The 22722-nt window shown below is 36.2% G+C and overlaps 1 protein-coding gene across 1 annotated transcript in view; it reads right to left on the bottom strand.

The window, feature by feature from the left end:
• GPC5 (glypican 5) overlaps positions 1 to 22722 on the bottom strand; it is a 1587384-nt gene that overhangs the window by 491504 nt on the left and 1073158 nt on the right. The window lies entirely within an intron of this gene.

Here is a 22722-nt window from a genome sequence, read left to right as displayed (position 1 = left end):
AGTTGTGTCCGACTCTGTGCGACCCCACAGATGGCAGCCCACCAGGCTCCCCTGTCCCTGGGATTCTCCAGGCAAGAACACTGGAGTGGGTTGCCATTTCCTTCTCCAATGCATGAAAGTGAAAAGTGAAAGTGAAGTTGCTCAGTCGTGTCCAACTTTTAGAGACCTCATGGACTGTAGCCTCCGTCCATGGGATTTTCCAGGCAAGAGGACTGGAATGGGTTGCCATTGCCTTCTCTGTCCTTACTTCCTACATCCAATTAATGACTAGAAACATATAGTTCAATTTTCCAAATCTTTCTCACACCTATGTTCTTTCTCCTGCCTTGACCACTGCTGTTCTAGCTTAGCCTTCACTTGGATCATGGTAATTATTTTCTAACATGTCTTTCACATTTATTCTGAATGTCTTCCAATTCACTCCACCCTCTAAAGTGTTCCTTCCAAAAGTCCCACTTCTGTTTAAAATTACTTCAATGTGTTGGTAGGATAACATTGTTAACATCATGAGCATGTTATTAAAGTGGATTCATGACCTCCCCCTCTCCCCACCTGGTTCCTCAGTTTTACCTTCTGCATCTCCCCTCCCACCCCAGCTCATACTCTGCATTACTGACTCCACCCCCCCTTTTCAGTTCTCTCTGTTCTTTAAAGAGGTGCACTCCTCCTCTCTCAGCTTTGGGGCTTGTGCAAATATTCTTTCTTCTGCCACATTCCAGCCTTATTTAGAGAAACCCCTACTCATCTTTAATTTCCGAGCTTAAAAACAGCATCTTCAAAACTCTAGCCCTGACTCATCTGTTCTTTCCTGAGCTTTCAAAGTACCTTGTACTTCTCATTCATAACATTTTTAATACCTTTAACTGGATAATGTTATGTAATAAATAGTTTACTATGTGTTCTTGCAATTAAAAAAGTAAACTTAAAAAGGAGAGAGACCGTGGTGGTCTATGTTAGCAGATTCTAAGAACTAGCACGGTATCTAACCTGAGAAAGGGAACCCTGGACATATTTTGAATAAATGAGTCATGGACCCTCCGATTCAGTTCCTAATAATTTGATTTAGTGTCTATGAACAATTTATATAAGAGAGAAAATAAAAAACAGAGAGACCAGGAAAAGGTTAAAAAATATAAAATCTTAGTAGATTATGATCCTATCTTTAGCTAGAATCCACAAGTGATGGGAAAAATACTTAAAAGTTTGTGAAAATGAGCTCAGTCCCCTTCTTCTATTTAAATTCTTGTATAAACCTTGGTCTCCCTTTTGATCCCACCTTGTCCAGGTAAACCTTTATGGACTAGGTAGGCTTATTTTATACCTTTGACATTTGCTCAGCCTATTCATCGGAATTCTCTGTTTTTATCTGAGCCAGTAGCTCACTGTTAACTGTGGTTATCATTGCTGCAGTCTATGATAAAATCAGTCCTGTTCCACCTAACCTTGATCTTTCCTCTTGGTCAATCTTACATGTTCTCATCTGTCCCACCATTTCATCATTCATCCCACCAACTCATGCAAAAATTTAGTTCTCATCAAAGAATAGAAAATAACTGCTACTCTTAAGTAAACATGAAAGATGCTTAGATGGTATTTGGGCTTTATCAAGTATCCATGTCGTTTCTGTGATAAAAGCAGAATTGAAATCATTAAGTAGGAAGCACGCCTGTTTACCATGTCTGGCCAATAAAATAACCTTGATTTACTCACTTATTCTAGACTTAGATGGCAATCTGAACTATTTCAACCCAAATTTCTGATAATACTTAAATTTCAGTGTTTCTGCTTGACTGCTAATTGGAGTTAAGGAGCCGTAAAACCAATACAGTGTATAATACATGACAGACGGGAATGCAGGGTAGAGGGATAATACTACTGATACAATGAGAGTCAGGTGGTTAGGACTTATTCAAGGCTCACACACCCTCTAGGTCCAACCTGATTTTAGAGACATGGCACAAATTTCCTGTGTCTCAGTTATTTTTGTCTATAAAATGAGAATAGAAAAATGTATTTCAGCTGATAGCTTTGAAGTTCGATTTAGTTCAGTTGCTCAGTCATGTCCAACTCTTTGCGACCCCATGAACTGCAGCACGCTAGGCCTCCCTGTTCAACACCAACTCCCGGAGTTCCCACAAACTCAAGTCCAACGAGTCGGTAATGCCATCCAGCTATCTCATCCTCTGTCGTCCCCTTCTCCTCCTGCCCCCAATCCCTCCCAGCATAAGAGCATTTTCCAATGAGTCAACTCTTTGCATCGCATGAGGTGGCCAAATTACTGGAGCTTCAGCTTTAGCATCAGTCCTTCTAAAGAACACTCAGGACTGATCTCCTTTAGAATGGACAGATTGGATCTCCTTGCAGTCCAAGGGACTCTCAAGAGTCTCCTCCAACACCACACTTCAAAAGCATCAATTCTTCGGCGCTCAGCCTTCTTCACAGTCCAACTCTCACATCCATGCATGACCACAGGAAAAACCATAGCCTTGACTAGATGGATCTTTGTTGGCAAAGTAATGACTCTGCTTTTCAATATGCTATCTAGGTTGGTCATAACTTTCCTTCCAAGGAGTAAGCGTCTTTTAATCTCATGGCTGCAATCACCATCTGCAGGGATTTTGGAGCCCCCCAAAACAAAGTCGGACACTGTTTCCACTGTTTCCCCATCTATTTACCATGAAGTGATGGGACCAGATGCCATGATCTTTGTTTTCTGAATGTTGAGCTTTAAGCCAACTTTTTCACTCCCCACTTTCACTTTCATCAAGAGGCTTTTAGTTCCTCTTCACTTTCTGCCATAACGGTGGTGTCATCTAAATATCTGAGGTTATTGATATTTCTCCCAGCAATCTTGATTCCAGCTTGTGTTTCTTCCACTCCAGCGTTTCTCATGAGGTATTCTGCATAGAAGTTAAATAAGCAGAGTGACAATATACAGCCTTGACGTACTCCTTTTCCTATTTGGAGCCAGTCTGTTGTTCCATGTCCAGTTCTAACTGGTGCTTCCTGACCTGCATACAGATTTCTCAAGAGGCAGGTCAGGTGGTCTGTATTCCCATCTCTTTCAGAATTTTCCACAATTTATTGTGATCCACACAGTTAAAGGCTTTGGCATAGTCAACAAAGCAGAAATAAATGTTTTTCTGGAACTCTCTTGCTTTTTCCATGATCCAGAGGATGTTGGCAATTTGATCTCTGGTTCCTCTGCTTTTTCTAAAACCAGCTTGAACATCTGAAAGTTCATGGTTCACGTATTGCTGAAGCCTGGCTTGGAGAATTTTGAGCATTACTTTACTAGCGTGTGAGATGAGTGCAACTGTGTGGTAGTTTGAGCATTCTTTGGCATTGCCTTTCTTTAGGATTGGAATGACATTTTCCAGTCCTATGGCCACTGCTGAGTTTTCCAAATTTGCTAGCATATTGAGTGCAGCACTTTCACAGCATCATCTTTCAGGATTTGAAATAGCTCAACTGGAATTCCATCACCTCCACTAGCTTTGTTCATAGTGATGCTTTCTAAGGCCCACTTGACTTCACATTCTAGGATGTCTGGCTCTAGATGAGTGATCACACCATCATGATTATCTGGGTCGTGAAGATCTTTTTTGTACAGTTTTTCTGTGTATTCTTGCCACCTCTTAATATTTTCTGCTTCTGTTAGGTCCAAACCATTTCTGTCCTTTATCGAGCCCATCTTTGCATGAAATATTCCCTTGGTATCTCTAATTTTCTTGAAGAGATCTCTAATCTTTCCCATTCTGTTATCTTCCTCTATTTCTTTGCACTGATCGCTGAGGAAGGCTTTCTTATCTCTCCTTGCTATTCTTTGGAACTCTTGCTATTCTATTTTAACTCTTTGCTATTCTTTATTAACTCTTTGAAATTAATAATGCAATTAAAGCATTTTGACATAGGATGTTCCCCATAATTGTTAATGGAAATCATACTTTGAATTCCACACTTATAGTTTTTAATGGAGACATTTGGTAGACTTGACTGGACCTCTTTATATTTCTTACCAGAAAATACTCTAATGTTTGAATATTAATTTGGAGAGGATTTCGGCAAGGTAATGTATTAATAAACTTAAATTTACATATCGATGTGTCTATAGATATACTAATTAACTGTGAATTTTGCTAAGAAAGTGAAATGTTACTAAGTTACAAAATACAAGGTTCAGTAAACTCTGCTGCAAAGGACTAGATAGTGAGTATTCTGGGCTTGGTAGACCATGTGGTCTGTGTCTCAGCTACTCAAACCATAGTACAAAAGCAGCTGTAAACAATTCTTAAACCACTAAGCATGGATATACTTCATTAAAGCCTCTGTAATATTTTATCACAATGCTTAAAACTAAGACCATAGGAATTTTAAGTTCACATGTCATGGAATGTTCGTTCACTTGTGAAGTTTTCCAACCATTTAAAAATGTTAAAAAAAAAAAAAAAAAAAAAAAAAACCTAGCTCACAGGCCATGTAAACACAGGTGGCAAGCTTGATTCAATCCACAGGTGGTAAGTTCCCACCGGATATTCTGTCTCTTTTACTGAATTATGATGTTCATTTCCCACTGACCCTCTATTCATCATAGAAGTCCCATAAGCATGAGATTTTCTGTTTTTTTTTCTGATGTATTCCAAATGTTTGAACAGTGACTAGTGTAAAGTAGAAAATTATTTGTTAAATAAATAATTTTTTTCTTCTCTTGAACTCTTTATGCTAGAAGTTTTTAGCAAAACAGAAGTTTTTATTTGCTCTTTGGCATGTTCTCAGACACAGAGGATCGAGGATTACAGAACTTCAACTGTAATATTTTGGGAATTATTATTCCAAAGTAATAAAATAATTTAAACAATGGTGTCAGGAGATGTTTATGCTATAGGTTAATAACTTGTAGGTGAATGTAGTTAGAAAGTAGGCACAGATAATATATATGAAAAGTGGAAGTGTTATTTGCTCAGTCGTGTCTGACTCTTTCTGACCATATGGACTATAGCCTCTGTCCATCAAATTCTCCAGGTAAGAATACTGGAATGGGTTGCCATTCCTTCTCCAGGGGATATTGCCAAACCAGGGATCAAACCCAGATCTCCCACTTTGCAGGTAGACTCTTTACTGTCTAAACCACAAAGAAAGCCAATAATATACATATATGTACATATATGTGTTTATGTGTGTGCTTCATTGCTCATTTGTGTCTGACTCTTTTTGTGATCCCCATGGCCTGGAGCCTGCCAGGCTTCTCTGTCCATGGGGATTCTCCAGGCAAGAATACAGGAATAGGTTGCCATTCCCTCCTCCAGGGGATCTTCCCAACCCAGGGATCGAACCCAGGATTCCTGCACTGTAGGCAGATTCTTTACCAACTGAACCACCAGGGAAGCATATGTGTATATACACACATAATATAAAAAATATACACATACACATATACATATATGTGTACATACAGACATAACTATTTTATAAACACATACAAGTTCCATATTGGTGCCTACATTTCAGAAAGCAACTTTATACATGGGCTTATAAATTGTTACACAAGTTACTTTGAGTATGATACTTAAACAGTTATTTTATCAGGGCAGCTAAGTGGTAATCACACTAATTAATCACAAAGTAAAAATACATTCACCTTAGGAAAATCAACACTATTAAACTGATTAATTGGCTTTAAAAAACACATTGTAACATAATTATTTTAGGACACAAGTATTTTCTGATAAACTAAGTGGGCTATTTTCAGCTGTCAGAATTATATCACATCTTTCATAAAGTAGGAAAGCAGACAAAAATAAGTAGCTTTTAAAATCATTATACAATGGAATTATTGCTATGTGATTTATTTAAATGGTTATTAGCCCAAATCATAATTTAAAGCCAGCAAATTTATCATCATAGTTGAATGCTTGAGGAGAAAAATTTAATCCACTTTTAAACTCAAGTTAATTAAAATAGTTCTTACATTATTTGCAACAAAAGCGCCACTAACACTTGGCACTCCTGTGCATCACAACAGTTCTCAATCATTGTCATTTTGCGTTTTTGTTATCATTGCTAGAAAGCATAGAAAATTCAGTGCTTGTTTCTCCTCTGAACTGGAAAAAGGCACTAAGCTTAATGGGCTAAATGAAAGAGCCAATTTGCACAAAAATGCTTTGAACATATTTAAATGTGACATCTAGTTAAGCTTCTAGTAGAAATATCATCATCCAATGAGTGAAGAGGGCAAGAATGCCTGAGACACAGCTGGCATTCTGAGTGGCATCAGTATAGTAGATTGATTAAAGGAATTCTTGGAGATGAACTATTTTGAGGTTCACATTTGGAATCACAGAAATAAAGTGCATCAACTGCCATCTGTTTCTTCAGATGTTGCTCCTCCCCCCATTTCTTGGCCTTGCTGATAGATTGTCATCTGGGCCCAATGTGAACGTGGTCAGTGCCAACTATATACTAAACAAACCATCCATGTTGTTTCTCTTTTATTCATTTGTGCTTATTTTGGCTTGAGAATACACTACAATACTCTGTAAAGGAAACATACGTTTGATCAAGTAATACATGAAAAAATTATGTTGTTGTTCAGGTCACTCACTCGTGTCCAACACTTTGCGACCCATCAACTGCAGCACTCCAAGCTTCCCTGTCCCTATCTCCCAGAGTTTGCTCAAAATCATGTCCACTGTGTCTATGATGCCATCCAACCATCTCATTCTCTGTCGCCCCCTCCTCCTTCTGCCCTCAATCTTTCCCAGCATCAGGGTCATTACCAATGATTTGGCTTTTCGCATCAGGTGACCAAAGTATTGCAGCTTCAGCATCAGTCCTTCCAATGAATATTCAGGGTTGATTTCCTTTAGAACCGACAGGTTTGATCTCCTTGCTGTCCAAGGGACTCTCAAGTATCTTCTCCAGCACTACAGTTCCAAAGTATCAATTCTTTAAGTACTCAGTTTTCTTTAAAAATAATGTATTATTCCTAAGTTGGGAAAGCCTGTTTGTACTTGAACATATAAACATACATTAGGTCTACATAAATAGGATCAATTTTTATGGAGTCTGTCTTTTTTTCTCCTTGACCTCATAGCTTCAGAATTGATCCTTGCCAGTATTTATAATTCCATGCCATTGACTTCAAAGGCTGTAGTTTAGATGTATCACAATTTATTCAATTATGACCTTATTTATGGACACTTAGTATGTTATCAATTTAACAGTATGATATACAATTCTTAGTGAACATTTTGTACTTACATCCTAGTAGAAATCTGTGACTATTACTCTGGATAGATTCCTAGAGGGAAAATGCATGTCAAAGGGGACTGACATATTAAATTTGAAAATAAGGCTAAATATTCTTTCAAAATGGCTTTACCAGTATTCTAAGATTGGTCCAATTTTTTGTATCTTCATTTGCAGCAGATATTGTAAGTCTTTCTGTTTATGGTCAAGTATATAAATTAAAATAATCATTACTGCTTAAATACATTTTTCAGAGTACTGTGAGGTCAAGCACCTGTTCATATATGAAAATCTCTATATTTTTTGTGTTCTGAATTGTGTTCTTAATCTTAGAACATTTTTATTGGGTATCTCTTGCTCATTGTTTCATAGGTGTTTCATAATACCCTATGCCTATTATATTTGCCTATTATATTTATTAGAAATATTTCTTCCAATATTTCTTCAAAGTTATATTTTAGAAATAAAGAATACTTCATTTTAGTTTTGTCAAGTATATAAGTACTTGCATTATGGTATCTGGGCTTTTTTTCTTACTAAGGTCTTCCTCAAATACTATAACTGGAATTATTTTCTACTGTTATTTTTTACTCTTTGAACTTCATCTGAAATGCATGTGAGGCTGTATTGTGCAAATATGTGTGGTGTAAAGAAGGTTTTTATTTACTTACCAATGAGTAGCCAGTACACAAAGCATCATTTATTGACTACACTTCCTGTTTTAAAATGACAACACTATCATAAACTACTGCTTGATGGAAACTCTTTTGGAATCTGTGTTCCACATAACTTTATTTTTTCCTATTCATGTATATATTACTCTGTTTCTTCTATTACAGGTTACTGAACTTTTGGGGCATGTAGCAAAAGAAGACCATAATCACTGTACTTCTTTTTAAAATTTTTCTTGGTTATTCCTTCACACTTTTTATCCATGTAAATTATGGAATCAATGTGTTGTATTTCACAAACGTCTTTTGGTTTGTTGATTGGTATCATGTTGAATATATACATGGAAAGAAAGAAAGAAATTATTTATAATGACAAGACCTTAAATGACCCTCAGGATCTCTGCACAGAAGCTGATATACCTCACAAGCTACCAGTATTTTACTCACTAGGCTTGAGATACTACCCTGTACTTATACAGGTATGGACTGGATTCAGAAACTATTATTCACAGGCAACTCAAATAAATAAAGCACAATGCGAGTATTTTAAACTTAACATGAAAAGGATATCTGAGTGAGTTAAGTCCTCATTTCTACTACATATCATATTGTCATGTAACAAGCTACAGAATAACACAAATTATAATAAAAAAGTTGATTGAGCATGAAATAAGAACAAAGGAAATTCATTATTTAATTCAATATTTAATGATGCAGTGGATCCAACTATTCAACAGAGATTCACAAACCACTTGGCTTGGGCAGATAAATCTCCTGTGTCAAGCTATATTCTCTCATGGACATTCTTAGAGGCCTGTTAACCATATCTGCCTTTTTCGCACTCACATTCCAATAATTCCATCTTGTAGCAGACCCATTCCTGATGGACATAGATATTCACATGCATGTTTTGCATCCACTAATGCAAAACACTGATGAGCTCTGAGTAGCTGAAATCCTGATGAACAGCAGCTTTCATGACTCAGTGGTGAATGACAACAAGGGGCAAAATTGTGAGAATAGGTATTGTGCTATCCTCCCATATAGGTCCATAGTTGATCCAACTAATAACCTTACCAGTCTGGAGGTCAGAATTTGCTAAGACTGGAAATATCCATATTATACTGTTAGATAGTATTTTTATACCTTTAGTAGATACCTAATTTACATTATTTCCAGGTTTCCAAGAAGCACTTCTTCCTGCTATTAGTTTCTCTTCACTTTGGCAGAAAGTTCCTCCAAAGTGAAGAGGAACTAATGGTAGAGAAACTGCATGGCAAATAGATGGGAGAACAATGGTAACAGTGACAGACTTTATTTTCTTTTGCTCTAAAATCACTGCAGATGGTGATTGCAGCCATGATATTAAAAGATGCTTGCTCCTTCAGAGAAAAGCTATGACCAACCTAGGTAGTATATTAAAAAGCAGAGACATTCCTTTGCTGACAAATGCCCATCTAGTCAAAGTCATGGTTTTCCCAGGAGTCACATATAGATGTGAGAGCTGGATCATAAAGAAAGTTGAGCGCTGAAGAATTGATGCTTTTGAACCATGGTGTTGGAGAAGACACTTGACAGTCCCTTGGACTGCAAGGAGAACAAACCAGTCAATCCAAAAGGATGTTGGTCTTGATTAGTCATTGGAAGGACTGATGCTGAAGCTTCAATACTTTGGCCACTTGATGCAAAGAACTGACTCATTGGAAAAGATCCTGATGCTGGGAAAGATTGAAGGCAGGAGGAGAAGGAAGTGACAGAGGATGAGATGGATGGATGGTATCAATGACTCAATGGACATGAGTTTGAACAAACTCTGGGAGGTGGTGAAGGACAGGGAAGCCTGGCATGCTGCAGTACATGGAGTGGCAAAGAGTCGGACACAACTTAATGACTGAACGACAACAATTTTTGTATGCTTTTCAAATTTCTTTCTACATGATATGATGCCCATTAATCTCACCGTCCCAGTCCCCCTATTCTGTTTGAATTTTAACTACTTAGGGTTCATCACAAGCATGATGCCCATGGCTAGACACAATAGTCCTGGTGTTAGCCAGCTACTTTTTCCATTGTCATGTGTCCAGCATAGTATCTTATGACACAATACTTGATCTATATATTTTCATTGTGTACCCATTTTTCACCAACACAAATATAGCTTACTCAGAAACATCCTTTTAATTATCCTGACTTAATGTTTAAAATTTTCATATTAGAGTCACAAAGATGAAAAAGTCATAATTGTTGAATTCACAGGTTTATGGATAAACACAGCCCAACAGTGAAACATCACACCTTATAAATACATCAGATGTCAAAAAGATATATTATCCACTGTATGCCCAGCCCATTCTCCTTGCACCAGGGCCTCCTCTGAATGGGTAGCCTATGTAGTCTTGATCTTGTTGCTCCTAAATAACCCCGTTTTCTGGTCAGAGCTGAGTGCACAGGTGGACACCTGGCCCAGGTCTCTTGCTTTATGGGAATTCAATTCATTAGCTGAAGGTAATCCAAATAGTCTTTTCTTTCCATAAATTTGGAATTGGAAAGCTAAGACAATTAGATTCATCTCATGCAGAAATGAAAGATCTTATAAAACTAAGTCTAGACAAAGTCACATACAGTTCAAAGCTGTGTAGTACAATGAAACCAAAGGAGGAGAGAACGCTATTCTGCAGAGAAAAGTTGGACAAATTTGGGAAAAGCAGAGCCATCTGCCTCTGAGGGCCCATGAGGTAAAGAGAGGGTAGTTTTAACTCATGGCTCTCCATTTGACCATGATGAAAAATGTTTGGTGGTTTGGATGAAAACTGTCGGTGTTTGTCTACTGAAAGCTGTGCCTCATCAATCAAGCTCTTAATATTTAAGCTGCTTTGACTGGACTTTTCTTCCTTATAAAACATTGTAAGCATGTAAGTCAGTCATGGGAATAGAGAAATGCAGCAATCAATTTCTCTTTGGGACATCAAGGAATGCTTCATTTGTGCACATAACGGTAAAGTGAACAGAAATGGGTACAGAAATGAAGGGAATAATTCCATATAGGAATGAATAATGAAAAAATCTGAAATACCCAGGGGTGGTATAAAGAAATATCTAGACATATTAATTTCCTTAGATAATAGCAGTCAGTTAAAATTCTTACTGGCATTAGTCAATAGACAAGAGATCCTGATCAAAGACCCGAGGGAAGTAAGGAAGCAAAACACGTGACTATCAGGTGAAGAACACTTCAGCCAGAGAGAATAGAGCCCAAAGGCAGGACCTAACTGGTGTGTCTTAGGAAATACAAGGTCAATGTGACAAGAGGGGAGGGGACACACATGGCCAAGTGGGAGATGAGGGCAGATTTTGGGGACCACAGCATATCAGCTTCTACAATCTAACTTCAGAGTCTGATCCTTTATGGTGATAACCATGGGAAACCAGGGAGGATTTTGAATAGAGAAATGACAAGATCTGAATTCTATTTTAACAGAATCATTCTTAAATGTTCAGTAAGTCATAGAATCATAATCACTACTTTCAGTTTACCAACAGCCGCTCCAAGATTGTAATAATGATGTAGTCTCAACCATTTGGCTTAGTTGATATACAAGTAATTGAGAAGTTAGAGCAATGGATTTACTAGAATTTCTTTAAGGAATTCATTACCCTCTCTATACAAAAGTTTTAAGTGACAATTTATTAGCAAATAACATAACATTATAAGCTAGAAAGGGAACAAAGCAAAAATTTTTTCTTAGATTAAGTACAATCTTAAATAAAGTGAAACAAACATCCAAAGAACATAATACAAATTGTCTGACACACAAAGGCCCTAAGATTGTTAACACTTACTCTTATCAATTAAAAGTAAGAGCAGGTCTTATATTTTGACAATCAAGCTAGAGGTAGAGGGTAAGATTGATATTTTGTTTTTAAAGAATAAGTGGTCTAACCACTATATATAGAATGCCCTAATTTGAAGCAATGTAAATTCAGGATGAAAATAGTCTTTTTAACGACACAGAGTAATATATTGAATACAGTTGTTAGTAAAACTAATTAAACATCAGATGATATGCAACTAGAGATTATCATACTAAGTCAGTCAGAAAGAGAAATACAAATACTATATGATACCCCGTAGAATCTAAAATATGACACAAATGAATCTATCCATGAGACACAGACTCATAGACATACAGAGCAGACTTGTGGGTATCAAGCAGGAGGGGGTAGGGAGGGGGATGAAGTGGGAACACATTTAAGATATTACAATATGGAATGGATCGACAACAAAGTCCTACTGTATAGCACAGAGAGCTATTGAATATATTCACTACACTACAATAGACCATAATGGAAAGGAATATAAAAAACAAAACATATGTATAATTGAATTACTTTGCTGTACATAAATTAACATTGTAACTAAACTATACTTTATGTTTTTAAAAATCCAGATGCCTATCAAATTATTTTTGTTTCTAACTAGTTTCTTAAGTCATACTATAAAATGGCAGTTTTAGATAGCAATTTCATAGGCTGAATTAGATAGGCTTTAGGTAAAACTGTCAATAAGGCATAGGAAAATTACTTCCATTTTTTAAAATAAAAAGTAACATCTCTGAATATAAACTATTTCTCCCTCCATTCCACTGTTGCATTTTATAATAGCCAATTGTGAACTGTAAATTTTAACTACACATTCTTTAACTTTTCTGACTTCATCAATGTTTTTGCCTACACATGGACAGTTCTTCCAACTTGTTTACCTAGTACATTTCTTACCATCTGTAAATTTCACATAGAGTGCTGCTACATGAAGCTTTCCCTCACTTGCTCAATTAAGTTGCACTTTCCCTGTGATTCTTAATCAGTTTTCTATTACAGATTAACAAAATATCTCTCTCTGACCATGGCCCTCAAAGCATCTCCATTTTTAAGGACTATGTGATTCGGCTGGAGATGCCTATATAATCCAGTATAACCTCATCACAAGGTATTTTTTTTTTTTTACTTTATTTTACTTTACAATACTGTATTAGTTTTGCTATGCATTGACATGAATCCACCACGGGTGTACATGCCTTCCCAAACATGAACCCCCTCCCACTTCCCTCCCCATAACATCTCTCTGGGTCATCCCCGTGCATCAGCCCCAAGCATGCTGTGTCCTGCATCGGACATAGACTAGTGATTCGATTCTTACATGATAGTATACATGTTAGAATGCCATTCTCCCAAATCATCCCACCCTCTCCCTTTCCCTCTGAGTCCAAAAGTCCGTTATACACATCTGTGTCTCTTTCCCTGTCTTGCATACAGGGTCGTCATTGCCATCTTCCTAAATTCCATATATATGTGTTAGTATACTGTATTGGTGTTTTTCTTTCTGGCTTACTTCACTCTGTATAATCGGCTCCAGTTTCATCCATCTCATCAGAACTGATTCAAATGAATTCTTTTTAATGGCTGAGTAATACTCCATTGTGTATATGTACCACAGCTTCCTTATCCATTCATCTGCTGATGGACATCTAGGTTGTTTCCATGTCCTGGCTATTATAAACAGTGCTGCGATGAACATTGGGGTACATGTGTCTCTTTCAATTCTGGTTTCCTCGGTGTGTATGCCCAGAAGTGGGATTGCTGGGTCATAAGGCAGTTCTATTTGCAATTTTTTAAGGAATCTCCACACTGTTCTCCATAGTGGCTGTACTAGTTTGCATTCCCACCAACAGTGTAGGAGGGTTCCCTTTTCTCCACACCCTCTCCAGCATTTATTGCTTGCAGATTTTTTGGATCGCAGCCATTCTGACTGGTGTGAAGTGGTACCTCATTGTGGTTTTGATTTGCATTTCTCTAATTATGAGTGATGTTGAGCATCTTTTCATGTGTTTGTTAGCCATCCGTATGTCTTCTATGGAGAAATGTCTATTTAGTTCTTTGGCCCATTTTTTGATTGGGTCGTTTATTTTTCTGGAGTTGAGCTGCAGAAGTTGCTTGTATATTTTTGAGATTAGTTGTTTGTCAGTTGCTTCATTTGCTATTATTTTCTCCCACTCAGAAGGCTGTCTTTTCACCTTGCTTATATTTTCCTTTGTTGTGCAGAAGCTTTTAATTTTAATTAGATCCCATTTGTTTACTTTTGCTTTTATTTCCAGATTTCTGGGAGGTGGATCCTCCCAGAAGGTCCTTAATCACATCTGCAAAATCTCTTTGCCATAGAAAGTAATTTTTCACAGGTTCCACATTTCTAAAGATGTGGACATCTTAAGAGGCTGCCCCCAATCCCTCCCAGCATCAGAGTCTTTGCCAATGAGTCAACTCTTCACATGAGGTGGCCAAAGTACTGGAGTTTCAGCTTTAGCATCATTCCTTCCAAAGAACACCCAGGGCTGATCTCCTTCAGAATGGACTGGTTGGTACTCCTTGCAGTCCAAGGGACTCTCAAGAGTCTTCTCCAACACCACAGTTCAAAAGCATCAATTCTTCGGCCCTCAGCCTTCTTCACAGTCCAACTCTCACATCCATACATGACCACAGGAAAAACCATAGCCTTGACTAGATGGACCTTAGTCGGCAAAGTAATATCTCTGCTTTTGAATATACTTATCTAGGTTGGTCATAACTTTTCTTCCAAGGAGTAAGCGTCTTTTAATTTCATGGCTGCAATCACCATCTGCAGGGATTTTGGAGCCCCCCAAAATAAAGTCTGACACTGTTTCCACTGTTTCCCCCATCTATTTCCAATGAAGTGATGGGACCAGATGCCATGATCTTTGTTTTCTGAATGTTGAGCTTTAAAACCAACTTTTTCACTCTCCACTTTCACTTTCATCAAGAGGCTTTTTAGCTCCTCCTCACTTTCTGCCATAAGGGTGGTGTCATCTGCATATCTGAGGTTATTGATATTTCTCCTGGCAATCTTGATTCCAGCTTGTGTTTCTTCCAGTCCAGCATTTCTCATGATGTACTCTGCATATAAGTTAAATAAGCAGGGTGACAATATACAGCCTTGACATACTCCTTTTCCTATTTGGAACCAGTCTGTTGTTCCATGTCCAATTCTAACTGGTGCTTCCTGACCTGCATACAGATTTCTCAAGAGGCAGGTCAGGTGGTTTGGTATTTCCATCTCTTTCAGAATTTTCCACAGTTTATTGTGATCCACACAGTCAAAGGCTTTGGCATAGTTAATAAGGCAGAAATAGATGTTTTTCTGGAACTCTCTTGCTTTTTCCATGATCCAGCAGATGTTGACAATTTGATCTCTGGTTCCTCTGCCTTTTCTAAAACCAGCTTGAACAGGAGTTGGTGATGGACAGGGAGGCCTGGCGTGCTGTGATTCATGGGGTCACAAAGAGTCGGACACGACTGAGCGACTGAACTGAACTGAACTGATTCAGTCTACCACAGCATCTAAAGCACAAACATACACTAAAGAAACACGACTGAGTGTGTAATGTTGACCCTTGAATAACCTGGGTTTGATGCACTTATAGATGGATATTTTTCAGTAGCAAATACTACCATATTACCAATGCCATCCACCATTAACAGTCCACTGACCTGGAACCACAGAGACAGAGGAACCATGTATAGGAAAGACCAGCTATAACTTATCTGTGAGTTTAGCCGGGGAGGATTTGAAGGGGGACCTCACCCATGCACTGTTGAAGTGTCAACTATAATTATTGATTTGGAGTCTATTTCTCCATAAAAGTACATTTCTGGGCAATAGGCTTGTTTGTTCCATCCACTGTATTTAACATAATGCCTTATAGAAAATGCAAAGTGACTCACTAAATATTTAATGAACACACTTATGAATTATATACATATTTAAAGCTATATAGTACTGTTGAAACAAAGGACTATGAAAAACCAAAACAGTGAATGTTTATTTTAGAGACATGTTTACTTATTTTTATATTATTTATATATTTTTGTTTTATATTGTATAAGATTAGGGTTACTTATTTTTATTTCTTTAAAATATCAAAATAGGGTATGTTAGATTTTTCAGTACTTCTGGTATATTTTCATATTATAAATCACTTTATGAAATTTGGAGACATTCTGTATACTTATAAGAATATTTTGATCACATGGACAATGTTTCTTAATGCTTTTTATCACTGACTTTGAAATAACATTGAAGTTTTTGGTGGTGGTTTATGTTTTATTGTTGTATGGTGCAATAGTTATTAAATATTTAAATTAGGCCATTAATTGCCAATAGCTGTGGTCATTATGCACAAGGAACTAATATCCTTTCAGAAGTCAGCCAGAAATGTAGGTATGCTACAATCTTTATTTTCAAATATTACAAGTAAATTATTACAAGTAAAATTCCTTCACTATTTTGTAAAGATCTTTTAGAGGTGGCCATATGACTCAGTAACAGAGTCTCCATAAATAGTTTTAAGATGAATTTGCTTTATATCAATTTAAATGATAATTAAACTCACACCTAATATATGTTTCTCTGAAAAGTCATTTGCAGGACAGAATCAAAAACTGAAGGATGTTCTATTTACCTTCATCTGCTTAATTTTACACTGCAAAAAATGAAGATCTGTAAATAAAATGGAATGTGTAATTTACAATGCCAAATACAGAGAAGAAGCATTTGTGCCTTCCCTAAATAGATTAGGATGGTTCAAGAAATAAAGAAACGTTTACAAAAAGTAAAGAAACATCTCAAGGGATCCATACGGTAAGCATATTTATAATTTACTCTGAGTAGAATGTAAATAAAAGTATTTATAAAAATGAAACTTTGAACTTAAAACTCAACCTGATTTGGTGTTACTTAATACTTTGCTTGGTTTTCAATATAGATAATAGTATTAGTACTCAAAACAACAGCTTAATAATTTTGAGGATCATCAAGTGCTTTAAGTTGAAGTATATTTTATTTGGACCTTCTCCTTGTAGACCAGTAATTCACCTCTATAAAGCTGACCAAAGTTATTTTTCCTGCACAATTTATATTATTTTTCAATACATATCATATTTCTCTTATTTATGGATTTTTCTTTAAATTTATTACATAATAAAATCAGACTATTTACAGAATAATTACCTAGATTGTCTTTAGGTCTTAATGTTCTATCAGGTTTCTATTTATTCTATTTCTTCGAAAGTCTTCAAAAGAATTTTTTTGTTCACCTATGTTTCTAATTACAAGGCAATGCTATGTACCAATTTAGGTAATGATACATCATTTAATTTCCTTAAGCAGTAGTGGAAGAAAAAGGCTAATTTGAAGCATAGGTCTAAATAAGTAGTACCAAGAACATAATTTTTATTTCAAATTTGGATTTAGTATTTACAAAAGAATAAATAAAGACCATATTTAAAACAATGGCTTCTTAATTTAATGAAGGACTAGCTGATTCATAATCTCAAATATAAATAAAATCTCAAATAAATATATATCAAATACATCTTTCCATTAAAATATAGGGATTAGCTTATAAAGGTTACCAATAGATCTTTTTATCAATTAAATGTTCAAAGAACTTTTTCTTTTAAAAGTGCATGGAACACTTAGAGAATTCAGCCACAAAAAGCTGTTTTTACACAGACCTTCTTTTTTCAACACATAATTCAGATTGTGTATCCTTGAAAACATTTTCTTGCCTATGCACATTAGCCTTAGAAACAGATCAAAGAAACTGTGATGAATTCAATTGTTCACATCATCCAATATAAAAGTAAATCAATAAAGAGCCGATTTCTTAGTATTATACTCAAAGAAAAATGTAAATTCAGTTATCATTGGATATTTACCAATAAACTAAATGTTCATCCTGTGGAGAATTTCAAGATGCTAATTTTGAGCTTCACATTCATCATTCAAATCATGATTAGAAAATTTATTAGTAAACATTAATACTTGACTTGATGGACATATGTTTGAGCGAACTCTGGGAATTGGTGATGGACAGGGAGGCCTGGCATGCTGTGATTCATGGGGTCGCAAAGAGTTGAACACGACTGAGTGACTGAACTGAACTGAATACTAACCACATTTTAAAATCTCCAAAAAGGAGACTATTATAATAAAGAGTAGAAGTGACAAATACATTCAAGGAATTAGATCTGATAGACAGAGTGCCTGAAGAATTATGGATAGAGGTTCCGAACATTGTACAGAAGGAAGTGATCAAAACCATCCTCAAAAAAGGAAATTCAAAAGGTCAAATAGTTGTCTGAGGAGGCCTTACAAATAGCTGATAAAAGAGGTGAAGTGAAAGGCAAAGAATAAAAAAATATATATACTCATCTGAATGTAGAGTTCCAAAGAATAGGAAGGAGAGATAAGACAGCCTTCCTAAGTGATCAAAGAAATAGAGGAAAACAATGGAATGGGAAAGATTAGTGATCTCTTCAAGAAAATTAGAGATACCAAGGGAACATTTCATGCAAAGATGGGCACAAAAAAATGACAGAAATGGTAGGGACCTAACAGAAGCAGAAGATATTAAGAAGAAGTGGCAAGAATACACAGAAGAACTACACAAAAAAGATCTTCGTGACACAGATAATCACAATGGTGTGATCACTCACCTAGAGACAGAGATCCTGGAGCGCAAAGTCAAGTGGGTCTTAGGACGCATCACTATGAACAAAGCTAGTGGAGGTGGTGGAATTCCAGTTGAACTATTTCAAACCCTAAAGGATGATGCTGTTAAACTGTGGCACTCAATATGCCAGCAAATTTGAAAATTTCAGTAGTGGCCATGGGACTGGAAAAGGTCAGTTTTCATTCCAAAGAAAGGCGATGCCAAAGAATGTTCAAATGACTGCACAACTGCACTCATTTCACGGCTAGCAAAGTAATGCTCAAAATTCTCCAAGCAAGGCTTCAACAGTACACGAACCGTGAACTTCCAGATGTTCAATCTGGATTTATAAAAGGCAGACAAACCAGAGATCAAATTGTAAACATCTGCTGGGTCACAGAAAACACAAAAGAATTCCAGAAAATCATCTACTTCTGCTTCATCGACTACACTAATGCTTTTGACTGAGTAGATCATAACAAACTGTGGAAAATTCTTCAAGGGATGGAAATGCCAGACCACTTTACCTGCCTTTGGAGAAACCTGTATGCAGGTCAAGAAGCAACAGTTAGAACTGGACATGGAATAACGGACTGGTTAAAAACTAGTAGAGGAGTACATCAAGGCTGTATATTGTCACCCTGCTTATTTAACTTTCATGCTGAATACATCATGCAAAATGCCAGGCCGGATGGAGCACAAGCTGGAATCAAGATTGCTAGGAGAAATATCAATAACCTCAGATATGCAGATAACATTACTCTTATGGCAGAAAGCGAAGAGGAACTTAAGAGCCTCTTGATGAAAGTGAAAGAGGAGAGTGAAAAAGTTGGCTTAAAACTCAACATTCAAAAAGTGAAGATCATGGCATCTGGTCCCATCACTTCATGGCAAGCTGATGGGGAAACAATAGAAACAGTGACAGACTTTATTTTTTGTGCTCCAAAATCACTGTAGATGGTGACTGCAGCCATGAAATTAAAAGACACTTGCTTCGTGAAAAAAAAAGCTATGACCAATCTAGACAGCATATTAAAAAGCCAGGGACATTACTTTGCTGACAAAGGTCTGTACAGTCAAAGCTATGGTTTTTCCAGTAGTCATGAATGGATATGAGAGTTGGACCATACATGCAGAAGGCTGAATGCCAAAGAATCGATGCTTTTGAACTGTGGCATTGTAGAAGACTCTTGAGAGTTCCTTGGACGGCAAGGAGATCAAACCAGTAGTCCTAAATGAAATTAACCTTGAATATTCATTGGGAGGACTGATGCTTAAACTGAACTCCAATACTTTGGCCATCTGATGCAAAGACCCTGACCCTGGGAAAGATTGAAGGCAGAGAAGGGGATGACAGAGGGCAAGATGTTTGGATGGCATAAGCGACATCAGAAAAAAATCAACTGAGGAAAATATGATTTTGGTTTATTCATGCACTTTAGGGTATATATCTGATCTGACTTAACTTATACATTTATGTATTTATGTTGTGGAGAGACCTCCACATTTTTGATTTTCCATCAAAATGGCCTATGAATGAGCCCTCAATGGACCATACCGTTTGGCTCACAGCAGATACACCACAAATATTAATGAACTATGAATCCCTTAGTGTTCCTTTTTTATATTATAAAACAAGTTCCAAATTCCTCCTGTCTCTAAATTATTACAGTGGTAGAATAAAATTCTTCATTGTTTTAATAGACGTAAAGTGTATTAAAAGAGTGAGTCCATGGGAATGAATGAGTTAGTAAGGTATTGTTTTGAAACACATAAAGTAATAATATCCAGCGCTGGTGCTTCACAGAAAAATAGCAGTGAATACAACAAAACTCTGATTATAATGACCCTTCTAAGTTATATATAATAAAAAATGTTAAATAAGATGTTATTCATGTTAAATAAAAGGTAATTAATGGTAGAAATATTACTATTCTCTATTGGAGAAGGCAATGGCAACCCACTCCAGTGTTCTTGCCTGGAGAATCCCAGGGATGGGGAGGCTGGTGGGCTGCTGTCTACGGGGTCGCACAGAGTTGGACACGACTGAAGCGACTTAGCAGCAGCAGCAGCAATGGTAGAATAATTTGCAGTCCAGGTAATTCCCATTTGGGAAGTATGTGGTGGGTTTGAATGATATCAGTGCCTCACATAAAGGATGAAGGGTAACAAACTAGGTACTCAAAAATTCCCTGAGTAAAGAGACCTAGTACATTTCTTAATCATAGTCAGTGTCTATCTATCATATATCAATTTTGGGTAGATTCACTTTATTCCACCTGTTCTGACACTTGGAAGCATACCTTAGGAGGACAGCAAAGATGAATCAACTCTAAAAACAGAGGCAGTAACCATCATCTTTGTAATTTTCAATTAAATGTGAGATGACAGAGGACATGTAAATGCAAACATTTTTTCCAAAGGTTGAATATATTGGAAAAGACTTGAAAGAGAGATGAGAGTCTAGAGATTTTAAACACTAGTTTCATATTACTAATTTTCACATCCCTAATCAGTTCTCATAAATAAAATATGTCAGTACTGTGAACTTCAAATACTTACACAAGGACAAGGTAGCCTTGAAAATAATTCACTTGTTTTACTTAAATGTCATTTTTCAGACTTTGCAGATCCAGTGTTCATATGGAAAAATAATTTTGAAATTTTTGAATATTAAAAAGGAATTCTATTTACATGTAAGTGTACATTTAAAGTAAACCGTCTTTGATGCACTTTTTTAAAATAATTTTTATTGGAATACATTTGTTTTACAATGTTGTATTAGTTTCAGCTATATATATATATATATATATATATATATATATATCTCCCCCCTCTTTTTGGATTTCTTTCCCATTTAGGTCACCCCTGTCTCCTCCTTTGGTGTCCATATATTTTTTTCTCTACATTGTATCTCTTTCTGCTTTGCAATAGGTTTATCTGTACCATTTTTACTAGATTCCACATCTATGCATTAATATACAATATTTGTTTCTTTCTGACTCACTTTACTCTGTATGATGTACTTTAAAATTACTGCCTGAATACGCAGTTCAAAATTATTTTACTTGGGGAAAATATGTTTATTCCATTGAGCATCTTCTGTGGAACCGCCTTGGTGAAATACGTGGCTTAGTGAAAAGACCCACTAAGAGGACTGGCTCTGAGTTCCTGTGGTGCTTATCCTAGGGTGAATGTCTGGAAAGATACTGAGTATGGGCTTCAGCTTCTTTCCGTCAATAGGAACAAAGTCACCTGTTTTCTAGTTTCTGTCAATGATTAGATATTCATCTGGTACATATTTGCTTGAGGTCTTAATTTTTATTAGAATAATCAACAGTTAATGAATAAAATAAATATTTAAATACCTACCATTTACCAGGTTTTTATTATTTTTCCAAAAGGATAGAGTATAAAATTATTTTGCTCATGCTTAATTTTAATTATGAAAACAGAGTTTGAATTTGTGGGCGATTTGTCCCTAAATTTTGTTCCTTCATTCATTTGTTCAAGACATTTTAACTGATTGCTTCCCATGTGTTTAGCACTATTTATAGCATCTGGTGAAAGAGAGGTTGACAAGGCTAACAATGCTTTAGCTTTCAAGAATCCACTCACCTTCTACTTTTTAAAATCGATACTATTAACAAAACAATCACAAAACAATATAAATCAGAAGGTGACAAAAGACACACAGAAGAAAAAGGGGGAAAGTTAGCTATTCTAAAAACATTTTCTTATCTCTCTTATTAATTTCATATAGCTAAAATCACTTGCATTTCAAATATAAAGCAATTTATGGATCATTATGAATATTGAACAATCTAATAACACTTAAATGAATAAAAGTCTATTTGAAAAAAAATCATTTTTAATATAATACTGCTAACTAATTTATTTTCTAAAAATAAAACCATTATTTTTAAGATCGGTGGTAGATGATTTTCAATAGAATAAGCATATTTAGCAAGTTGTTTCTTTGCAGAAATCACTAGCTCCATGAATGATCTTCTCATTTAACAAAAAATGTAAAAGCAGGAATACTGAGAAAGTTTGCAATTTCTCTTATTAGTGTCTGGATTATACCACTGCAGTTCATTGACAAGAATATACATCCTCTTTTCTAATGAGGGAGTCCTCATTAGAAAGAATCACATGCCACATGATCACAAAATAGTATCTTAGAATGTTTCAAGTTGCTAGTCTGCTTCAAAGTGCTTTGTATTATGTTGAGGTAT

This window comes from Ovis aries, chromosome 10 (genome assembly GCF_016772045.2).
Source record: "Ovis aries strain OAR_USU_Benz2616 breed Rambouillet chromosome 10, ARS-UI_Ramb_v3.0, whole genome shotgun sequence".
NCBI classification, from domain to species: domain Eukaryota; kingdom Metazoa; phylum Chordata; class Mammalia; order Artiodactyla; family Bovidae; genus Ovis; species Ovis aries.
This window is presented reverse-complemented; position numbering and strand designations above follow the sequence as displayed.